Genomic DNA, 7,156 nt, shown 5'->3' with positions numbered 1-7,156 from the left:
CCTTTGAATAATTTCTCTGCCGACCCTGTGAAAAAGTGTTTACAATCGTGTTAATGCGAGGCTGTTGGAGTGTTCCATTAATCTAATCCACAATATGTGTGTCTTCAAACTGTTGGAGGAAAATACCCAGAAACCTCCGTCCACACACACAGAACTTGCAAACTCTGCACAAAAGGCCATCTGCGCAGTCAGGTCACAAACCCTTGACCTACATGTAGCTGTGCCACCTTTCTTTTCACCTCTCCTCTGTACATTTAGATGGACACGTGACATTTCCTCCTGATACAATTAACGATAACCACACGGTACAACCACAGCCACACACCTTTGCCTGACACCCACCAAATCCAGACTTAGATCTTACCCATTTAATCACTGCTCTTCGTGTTCTGTTTTCCAGCTCACACCGGCTCTGACATATTGAGCCGCCAAACTTTCCATGTTCTCTCAGAGAAGGTCATCAGGCCAGGCCCAATCCAGCCTCTGAAAGGGAGCCAAGATTTCCAGCGCTGTCATTCAGATTAGTATTGAAGGCGTGTGCCTTTGCTAAGCTAATCAGACACTGTGAAGGACAGAACCGTTGTTCCGTTCAAGCACGCCTGCTCCTTGTTAAGGAGACATGGAGCAGTAAGTTGTAGGACAAAAGGAACTTTGTAGGAAGTCTTCACATTTCATGAAAGTGTTTTTCAATGTGATGAGTTGTGGTTGAACTTCAATAGCCGCCAATGAACACAGAGTTACATATGGACATATATCACAGGGCCAATAGAGTAAATGCAGATATATACTGTAGATGAGATTTAACCTTACTGTTAAGTTACGGGTCAGTTTGACCCATTTCAGTTTTAGTGTTTTTTTTTTTTGTTTTTTGTTTTTTTGTGACCTTTCAGCATCTAGGGTCATGAACTGGTGTTTAAAATCTGAACACTTTTATGTGTCTGTGCAAAGATGATGATATGGGTCATTTTGTGTAAATCCACTCAGAATAATTAGGATATAAAGAAGTTGTGAGAGGGGATGTTATGACCTTGCAGCCCTTCTCTCACCTCCAACACCACACACATCCTCTGACTTTTCTTCGGTGCTCCTCCAGGTCACTTTCCAGTGTAGACCTGTGTATTCTGGATGCAAGTGTGCACTGGAAGTAATAGCTACATTCTGTGTCATAGTCTGCCCACATTTTGGTGCCATACTGTCAGGCTTGTTAGATCATGTAAGGATAGCGCTCTCTGAATGGAACAAGGGCAAGCAAGGAAGCAGCAAGGAATTTTAACTCATTTTGATCACAGCTAGTTTGTCTCTTTCACATCAATGGGAGACACAAACTGTCTCCAAAGACATTGTCTCTGGAGACATTGTCTCGTGATAGAGACCCACAATATCTCATTAAAAATGTTAAACTTTGAAATCTGTAAAAAAATGGGTCAAGTTAAATACAAAAAATGTGGGATTAAATACAGTATTACAATTAATAATGTACTGTATGTCGCTTTTCTAAATGTTTATATAACCTTATAAGTTGTTATTGGCTTAACCTTTGACTGTTTTGAGTAGATTTACACAAAACTACCCACAACATAATCAATCTAATTTTTTTTCAACATATTTTTTTCACTGGCTCTTTTTTCTTCGTTTTTCTTTCTTTTAGCTTTTTCCAAAGCTACATTTGCTACTTTTGATGAGCTTGAACTGTTTCTGACCTCTATTGAATTTGTGTTTATGTTTTGTCAGTGTTCAGTGTCAAACCTATGAATCACCAATGTTTTGTATTTCTTCTTGGGTTAATTGACTAAGAAAAGGTGAAAAATGTCGATAGAAAATTCTTCCAAACTGGGTTGACAACTAAACAGCTACTAATTTGCGATGCACTAAATGAATGTTGTAAAATGCTGTGCTTGTGTATGGAGCTTTATTACAGTCATAAGTATAACAGGTGTAGGCCGTTTGGCCCCTTGTATTTTTACATGATTGTAAAAAGTTGGGACGCCCTTGAGTTTCATTGTTGGCGCCCAGCACACATGCAACAGAGGAGTGACACATGATACTGTACAAGGTTGGCCGGATTTAACTGCTAAAGGACAATGTGGACACGCTGTGAGCTGCACAGATATGTGAGCATGGCACACACCGTGTTCACTGTGAATGTGACACTGCTGAGATACAAGGGCGGCGTGCTGTAATTCAAGAGTTTTTGTTGCAAGTAACACCACATTTGTTGGGAGCGAATTGGTATCGACTCAGCTCTGCAGCACTTGGAAGGACAAACGTGCACCTGGGCTCAATCAGTGCTGATTGGAGAGTGGCAGCATGCCCACACGCTAACACACACACACACAGCAGAGCACAGCTGAAAGGACACACTGCTCAGTCCTGCAACAGGGAAGTTAATAATCACACTTTTATAGTTTACAAACTGACTATTTTCTTAAAAAAAAAAAAATCTTTTACTCCCACATATTTGGATGCTGGAGTTGTCTTACAACACTTGGGCTGAGGCCAGAGTAAAAAGTGTGGCAGGTTAATCATCATCGTCATTAAGTAAGTGAAGCATTTCTTTATTTTTTCCCATCTAGACTCCACTCTCTCCTGTGGGTTTATTTAGTTTATTTGCCCTTAAATAATTCTTGTCAGTGAATTTTTTTTTTGGTCATGGAGTTTTTAAAAACAGCTTTTTTATAGTTGCTCTCGCATTGTTATCCCCTCAGTCTTTAAATCCAGAGCAGTAAAAAATGTGATGATAAACATTTGGTCTGCAGCCTTTTGGCAAGACAGGCTGGTGTAAAGTCTGTTTGGTCAACAAAATTTAAGATATCTTTATCGCTGTCGTGCTTGTACAATAAGACAACGTGTGAATATCAATCTTATCCATATGTCGCATCATATAAATGTTCTCTTTGTAACCCCTGGGGAAGTGAACAAAAATAAACCATGTAGATAAACTTTTCTCTCTTTTTTTAACATAAACTCAAATACTTTTTGAACTTCTTAAGAAACAATTAGCCTCCCCCCACCGTCCCCTCACCCGTCCATCACAGAGTCATTTCCATCTCTTGTCTGCTGGGCTGTTGGCACGAAGACTGAATGCTTCAGTTTTGGGATTATGTCAACGCCCTCAGCACTTGCCATTGCATTACTCAAAGAGATATGCCACGCTGGAGAGCTTCCACTCACTCCTAATGTGCGCTCTCTGGCCATGGGCAACAACCAGACAGGAATTCTGGCAGCGTTCCCAAAGCTGTTTTGTTTTGCATCACTTGTCAGAGGTAAACTCTGACTTTTATTAGAAGTCTGACAAACTGAGAGAGAGACAGACAGAGAGAGAGGAAGAAAACTCTTTGAAATCATGTGCATCACCTTATCAGTTGCTCAGGGCTAACATATTAATAACTTGATTCTCGGGATATTTCCACCTCATGTCAAAATTCTTGGAAGTTTCTATTCAGAGTTGACTATTTACTACGTTCTTGAACTGCTGAAATCTCATGTTGGCTTCACCCATGTTCACCCCAGTACAACTTTGGTAGTAAAGTAAATCACTTTGTATCCCACTGTGAAAGACCAGACAACCTCTGATCACAACACAGGGCCAAACCGATGCTGCATTCAAGAAGGCTGGGATCTCTCGAACTCACTGTAGGTGTTCTAGGTGCAGACTCAAAGTCTTTCTGTTGAACATTTTTGATCATTATACATTTCCAAACATTATTTAATACTTTTTTTATGAGATGCTTTGAAGTCTTGCTAGCTTCTCTTTGTGTGCATAAATGAAACATCAGAGGAAAAATGACAAATGACATAATACACATTATACATTGTTCTGTTAGCAGGAACTATCTGAAGTGAAAAACTAAGTTTTATTTTTTATCACAGTGTGAAGAGAGGATAAAGAAAAGCCTTATTAAATTGTCTTAAAGTTTTAATTGAATTTATTTCACTTATTTATGTATGTTGTTAATTTACAATTCAGACTACAAAGTTTTCTGGTACGGCTCAGAATTAGGAGTATGCATTCTGAACTTGTCAAACCCAAGCCCAGAGGCCTTTGCAAGGGGTAGGTGACCCCTGGTGTGTCCGCAATGAATAGTGGGGTTGGTTAGCTTTTTAAAATAAATAAATAAACATGTCTTAAATGTTTCCAAAGGCTTTGACATGATGTCTTGTGATTGTCTTTGTCAAGCAGTGAGTTTTATCAAATTTTATTTCATTATGTTTTGCGACCTAAGTAATAAAAAACAATCCATTGATTTTAAATTAATTAATTAATTATGAATACATTGAAACATCAAACTTAAATGGGGACATTTGTTAACTTTGCCAAAAGTTGCAGGTATTATTTTTCTTTTGTATAGTTATTTTCCAACACCAAAGACATTTTAAAGACTCCATGTGAATCCTCAGTCAAACAGCAATAACAGCTGTTCTCACAGTTTATTATTGTCATGATGTAGAATTGTTAGCTTCCTTTGAGTGTATGTCGTCATTTAACAAGAAAGTAAAATTTAAATCTGTGTGAATTTATTGCAAGTAGACGATCCTTCCCTGTGCTTGGTCTGTTTATGTTTATGAAGGAACTGTGTGAGTTTTAAAAAGTGCACGTCTTAAAAAAAAAAAAAAAAACTCCCTGGTGCAATGTGTTTTATGACAGTTACGAGGTGGAGTGGCTACTTTTTTTCTGCCGGAGTCCAGGAGTGAGACGAACACCAGGTGGAAGGAGGAGGTGGAGAGACAAATCTGGGCAACGTTTGTGAGACTGAATAAGGTAACGTAAATCATGTCGACAGCAGACACATTAAACTGTGCATGAAGCTGGGTGTGTGGACGTTAACTGGTCAAATGCTGACAGGACGCTCTGTGTCTGTGGTCTGTGTCTGTATGTGTTCAGTGGCAAAGTGGGGAAGGAAAGTGTGTTTTTGTTTGAATACAGGTGTAAGAGGAGCTGTACCTTCATGTATCACTGTGTGTAAGGACACTGTGTCTATGCTGAGGTGATATACGCAGTGCCGTGACCTACTCTCGTAGATGAAGTGCAGTTTGCTCAACCCAGCAAATCCCACAGGAATACACTGTGTATTCCAAGTCAGTTTTGGGGATGGGGAAATGCACTGATGAAAAAGGATGAGGACGCACACACAGTTTAAGCTGCATCTTCAGTCACATGCTAACATCATTACAATTTCAGCTGCAGTGCCTTCTAAAACTAAACTAAAACTCTGACTGTTTACCGTGTGAGTGTCTCTCTGTGTGTGTATGAGCGTAGTCGGAATTGTCTTGTTAACATTTTACACTGCATGCCGAGTGCCTTTGCATACCGAATGCAATATTGTGCCTTAATATGCTGCGGTATAATGCCAGCAGATTCAGAGAGTAGTGCTGATGTGGCACATTTCACACTGGAAGCATCTGGGTTGCAGGAGAACGCCACGTTAACCCCTGACAGAGCACGGGAGCCACCTTTTTGTTATTATTTTTACCGGCACCAATTTGTGTTGACCTACTTTGTGAGCAAAGATTGGTGAGGCACAAAAGGAATCTGTGGAATCATGCCTGTTGGGTTTTCCAGGCACATGCAGCAGCCGGGGAGGAGAAATGACTAGATGTCATGGAGTTGGTGTGGTTTTAATAGAAACTGACGCCTGCAAATGGGAAGTTACTCTGGAATCATCCCCCTTTGGTATTTTTCTACAAAAACTACCGCATCAGTCTGAATTCTTGACAGCAGCGCGCTTGGTTTACCTACACAACCTTACATAAACCTGTTCAGCATTGCAAATGACAGTGATCACGCTGTGACTTGAGCGTGACACTCCAGCAGCTTGACAGCTCACTGTCAAATACACCTGTCATTCTGTCAGCCTCTCCGCCTAGCCACTACTATCGACTGTGTGTTTTTTTACAAGCCGGTTTGGTCCTGAGTGCAGTTGGGCTGCAGCAAGGGGAGATAAGGAAGGAGTTTTTGAAAAAAAAAAAAACAACATTTTGATGGGAACCACGTTCGACTGCGACCAACATGAATCAGTGATCAATACGAATTAGAAATCCTGTCAAGATATTTTTTTTCTTTCCATCCAAGACTTAGTAAGTTTCACTTTTAAGAAGACGAACTTCACTGAATCTAAACTCTTTTTCCGCCTGACTACTTTTGCACGAGAATAAATACAGACACGCGATGAACAAGTGGCTTTTTTTTGGTGAGGGCAGGGAGACGAATCAGGAGCCAGAGTGTCGCTGCACATCCCTGCAGAGGACGGTGAGCTCCAAATGTGGCGTGGCCTTTGTAGCCATGTGTGAAATATGATTTGGTGAAATATGTGCAGTATGTGTTAGAGTCTCCTCCTTCCCCAGAGAGGACTCTCAAACACACATTTCCGTTGTGTTTCTGGCGCTTCCTGCATTACTGCATCACTTCTATCCCGATCTTCGCACATTGTCTCACACCTTTTTTTTTTTCCTTTTCCACTCACTGCTTGCCACCCAGTTGCTCTTTTTATTGGGCTTCTTTAAAGCCTAATATATAAGTGATGTGAATACAAGCAGTTGAAAGTGAGAGGCTAAAAAAAAAACTAACTTAGCTAATAGAATAGCGTCAATGACTCCCCCGTTTCACTTCCTTATTTTGCTTTTGACTCTATATTCTCCATTTTATTTTCCCACTTGGCGCTCACTCACACAAAACACACACCCACATAAACAAACTACCCCCCCACCTCCGCCGTCTGCCACGCAGCGACCTAGTTTCAAACTGAACCAACAGTTTGATTTGAATGGAAACTGAAGCTGTACCTGTGATTCAGGCTTTCCCCACCGCCGCCGCTGCACCACATGCAGCAGATAAGAGGTGTGATCTCCGTGGCCTGGCCCTGTTCTCAAACCCAGATAATGCTCTCTCCAAATCAGATTCCCACAAAGACGCACTGGCTGTAATTGTCTGCACTTCAGCTGCAGCGGAGCTCTGCCGTGCTGAACCTTAGCACTGAAAACTATCTGCAGCATACTGTACGTCTTTTTTCACCAGAATTTCCAATTTTTTTGGAAATGTCAATTTGCCCAGTCCTTTCCATCTTTGTGACTATAATCAACGACAGCTCCTTTTTTTTTTTTTTTTTTTTTTCAGTGTAACAAACACTACAGAGAAAAAAGGGGAAAAAAAATAATGCCC

The 7,156-nt window shown here is 40.7% G+C and overlaps 1 protein-coding gene across 1 annotated transcript in view; it reads left to right on the top strand.

The window, feature by feature from the left end:
* The first annotated feature begins 2,323 nt into the window (after positions 1-2,323).
* Positions 2,324-7,156, top strand: part of adgra3 (adhesion G protein-coupled receptor A3) — a 114,774-nt gene continuing 109,941 nt past the window's right edge. Inside the window, exons 1-2 of the mRNA XM_025062996.1 lie at positions 2,324-2,538; positions 4,646-4,759. The gene's annotated coding sequence lies outside the window, so the exon portion shown is untranslated. The remainder of the gene's footprint in view (positions 2,539-4,645; positions 4,760-7,156) is intronic.

This window comes from Cynoglossus semilaevis, chromosome 1 (genome assembly GCF_000523025.1).
Source record: "Cynoglossus semilaevis isolate Cse_v1.0 chromosome 1, Cse_v1.0, whole genome shotgun sequence".
In the NCBI taxonomy this organism is placed as follows: Eukaryota; Metazoa; Chordata; class Actinopteri; order Pleuronectiformes; family Cynoglossidae; genus Cynoglossus; species Cynoglossus semilaevis.
The sequence above is the reverse complement of the archived record's forward strand: the minus strand, read 5'-3'. Positions and strand labels throughout refer to the sequence as shown.